The sequence below is a fragment of the Salmo salar genome, chromosome 04 (assembly GCF_965601325.2).
Source record: "Salmo salar chromosome 04, fSalSal1, whole genome shotgun sequence".
NCBI classification, from domain to species: Eukaryota; Metazoa; Chordata; class Actinopteri; order Salmoniformes; family Salmonidae; genus Salmo; species Salmo salar.
The window spans coordinates 77,499,654-77,503,937 of NC_138294.1; the positions used below are offsets into that span (position 1 = coordinate 77,499,654).

Here is a 4,284-nt window from a genome sequence, read left to right on the forward strand (position 1 = left end):
AAGGATAGTTCCAATCTGAGCCTTTGGATGGTGCAAGAGCATTGCTAATGTTTCATATTGCTGTAAGTTTAGAAATGGTTGGAAGATCTGTAAATTTTTTTGTATAATTACTGTATTGCAGTGTCCCTTTTGGTAGGTACTTTATTGAACCATAATAGTCTTCCCCTTTTTTGAATACTGCAAGGTGATGCTTTTTGCATCAAAAGATGCGTCAGGGCAAGTTTCTGCTCTCCTGAAAGTGTTTTATCTTAAAAAGTTGACTGCTGAGATGCACACTTTTGGGGGTTTATATTTACAGTGGACTAATTGACAAAACACTAAAAGATAGTTTAGAGTGTCGAATTCCTTTAACAGTATCCATGTCTGCAAGCCATCACCCCACTGGTAACACATAAAATCAGTATAAGATTGTCATGTGTTGGAAATACGTATATTATTCAACCATATACTGTTATGTTAGATATCCATACATGTGTGAAATATCAGATGACAGGTTTTCAGGTATTTTCCTACAACTAGGGCTAGGTTAAGTCCCGAGGTCAGGAAAACCTCACGGTAGTACTGAGGAATTAATTAATGCCCTCAGACGAACCATCAAACAGGCAAAGCATCAATACAGGACTAAGATTGAATCGTACTTCACCGGCTCCGACGCTCGTCGGATGTGGCAGGGCTTGCAAACTATTACAGACTTCAAAGGGAAGCATAGCCGCAAGCTGCCCAGTGACACGAGCCAAAATGACTTCTATGCTCGCTTCGAGGCAAGTAACACTGACGCATGCATGAGAGCATCAGCTGTTCCGGACGACTGTGTGATCACGCTCTCCGTAGCGGATGTGAGTAAGACCTTTAAACAGGTCAACATTCACAAGGCCACAGGGCCAGACGGATTACCAGGACGTGAACTCCGAGCATGCACTGGCCAACTGGTAAGTGTCTTCAATGACATTTTCAACCTGTCCCTGACTGAGTCTGTAATACCAACATGTTTCAAGCAGACCACCATAGTCCCTGTTCCAAAGAACACTAAGGTAACCTGCCTAAATGACTACCGACCCGTATCACGCACGTCTGTAGCCATGAAGTGCTTTGAAAGGATGGTCATGGCTCACATCAATATCATTATCCCAGAAACCATAGACCCACTCCAATTTGCATACACCCCAACAGATCCACAGATGATGCAATCTCTATTGTACTCCACACTGCCCTTTCACACCTGGACAAAAGGAACACCTATGTGAGAATGCTATTTATTGACTACAGCTCAGCGTTCAACTCCATAAGCTAAGGACCCTGGGATTAACACCACCCTCTGCAACTGGATCCTGGACTTCCTGACGGGCCACTCCCAGGTGGTAAAGGTAGGTAACAACACATCCGCCACGCTGATCCTCAACACGGGGGCCCCTCAGGGGTGCATGCACAGTCCCCTCCTGTACTCCTTGTTCACTCATGACTGCACGACTTACAGACACGACTCCAACACCATCATCAAGTTTCCCAATGACACAACAGTGGCAGGCCTGATCACCAACAACGATGAGACAGCCTATAGAGAGGAGGTCATAGACCTGGCCGTGTGGTGCCAGGACAACAACCTCTCCCACAACATGATCAAGACAAAGGAGATGATTGTGGACTACAGGAAAAGGAGGACCGAGCACACCCGCATTCTCATTCGAGGCGGCTGCAGTGGAGCAGGTTGAATTTCAAGTTCCTTGATGTTCACATCACCAACAAACTATCATGGTCCAAACACACTAAGACAGTCGTGAAGAGGGCACGACAAAGCCAATTCTCCCTCAGGAGACTGAAAAGATTTGGCATGGGTCCTCAGAGTCCTCAGAGCCATAAATTCTACCCGATGACATCATCTAAAGTTAAAACAAAACAAAAAACTGTGATTTTAACTACAGATCATAGAAAACCGTGCTGTTTTCACATAAGTAGACACTGGTATTGTGCTGGAGATAATGAATATGAGGTTGAAATGTGGCGGAATTGCCCTTTAAAGTTAGTTATGGCACATATTTCCCATATGTGTTCCACCACCCTGTGCCCCTCCCATCGTAAAAACATTAGATGAAAAGCCCTTACACACAAACACAATTATGGATATTTAAAAAGTTACAAAATATTTTATTCTGAATGTATTATTTCTATATTTTTTGCTTTGCCCATCAGATGCCTGTGAGCTGACACTGGACCGAAACACGCACACAGACTCCTCTCTCTGTCTGAGGAGAACAGGAAGGTGACATGGGTGAAAGAGGAGCAGCCGTATCCTGATCACCCAGAGAGATTTGAGGACGACGAACAGGTGCTGTATGAAGAGGGTCTGACTCGGCGCTGTTACTTGGAGGTAAAGTGGAGTGGGGGAGCTGAGATAGGAGTGACATATTAAGGAAGATCATGATAGTATACCTGGTAATGACAGTGAGCTTGGACACACACTCCTGCTTTCTGGACTGCTATGGTAAAGACTTCTCTGCCTGGCACAATAATGAGAACACTACCATACCTGTCCTCTCCTCCTCTTGCCCCAACATATGCATGAGTACTGGCCAATTTTATAAAAGCATGCTAGTTAATACTGTATGTTCTATTACAAGTTAACCGTAAACAACACAATTACATTATCACAGGGCTATCCAACCCTGTTCCTAGAGAGCTACCGTCCTGTAGATTTTCACTCTAACCCTAATCTAGCCGATCTGATTCTAATATTTAGCTGGTTGATAAGCGGAATAAGGTTAGTTACAACTGGGGTTGGAGTGAAAATCTACAGGAGGTGTCACGTCCTGGCCAGTATAAGGGTTAATTAGTATTGTAGTTTGGTCAGGACGTGGCAGAGGGTATTCGTTTTATGTGGTTCGGGGTGGTGTGTTTGTTAAAATGGTGTTTGATTTAGTATTTCCGGGTTTTGGTTTATGTTTAGGTATTTCTATGTTTAGTCTAGTGTGTCTGGTTCTATGTTGAGTTAATTGGGGTTGACCTTCCAATTGAAGGCAGCTGTTTGGTGATGCCTTTGATTTGAAGTCCTATATTATTTGGGTGTGTTTGTCTTGTATTTTGTGGGAGGTTGTTCTGTGTTTCGCCATGTGCCTTACCAGACTGTTTTTGTTGATCGTTCATTTTGAAAGTAAATAAACAGCAAGATGAGCATACACATACCTGCTGCGTTTTGGTCCTCCTTCACCGACGACAACCGTGACAGGAGGGTAGATTTCCAGGAACACAGTTGGAGAGCCCTGTCCTAGAACCTATTGGTCATATTAGCATCTATTACTGGTCACTTCTTGTTTAAAACATTCAAATATACTGTGCCATCACTTCAATGTAATTTGTTATTTAAGTGAAAATGCCCGAGAAACCGCTGTTAGAAGGATATATTGGCACGGGTGTTGTTAGGCCCGAGACGAAGTCGCGCAAACCGTGCCAATATCCTCCAAACAATGGCTTCGAGGGCATTATCACTTTTATACAATGGGTTACCAACATATTCAAATAATGATTGACATATTTTCATTAAAAAAGTAATTTTGATGAATGTATTCATACTATTTCATCCTTCCACAAGATATAGGCCCGAAACAAATCTAAGGTTGCTACCCAAGCTGGCTGGTCATTTGTTCTATTGGTTTGGTTCGGCCAGAGACGCGAAAAGTGTCGTTCAGTCTTTTGTTCTGTATCTATGGACGTGACCCAGTTGTTCGTTCTAAATGTTCCATTGCCATACTGGCTGGCAACATTCTTATCCCTTGTTTGCTAGCTAGCCAGCCAACTACGGCTAACTTACAGTGACGTCAAACAGTGCAGACAGAATAATGACATTAGCTGCATTTGTTTAAGCTGTTTTCTAGTGACATTAATTTGGATACATCCATAAAAATGAGCTAATGAGGCACGATTTCACCTGGCATAGAAAATGTGCTGTCTCAAATCAAATTCTATTTGTCACGTGCCGAATACAACAGACCTTACCGTGAAATGCTTACTTACAAGCCCTTAACCAACAGTGCAGTTCAAGAAAAAGATTTAAGAAAATATATACTAAATAAATATAAAGTAAAAATAAAAAGTACGTTAGGACACTGTTGTTTAGAGAAGCTAGCCAACAACACAGCTAACACAATAACTTCAAACTGAAGCTGGAAGGACTGCAAACTAACTGCACTTCGTTCTTTGTATATATCCATAAACATTATGCCAGCTGATTCATGATTTCAAATGGCTGAGAAACGCTGCCTGCCTCTCTCTCTCGTCCCGACTCCCGACCCC

General features: G+C 42.8%; 1 long non-coding RNA gene across 1 annotated transcript; it reads right to left on the minus strand.

Moving 5' to 3' along the window:
• Window positions 1–2,186: 2,186 nt before the first annotated feature.
• On the minus strand, window positions 2,187–3,809 carry LOC145878557 (uncharacterized). Its single transcript, XR_014391996.1, has 3 exons — window positions 3,565–3,809; window positions 3,178–3,266; window positions 2,187–2,384 (listed from the first exon to the last, which is right to left on the minus strand). It is a non-coding gene; the product is annotated as an uncharacterized LOC145878557 (long non-coding RNA).
• Window positions 3,810–4,284: the final 475 nt, after the last annotated feature.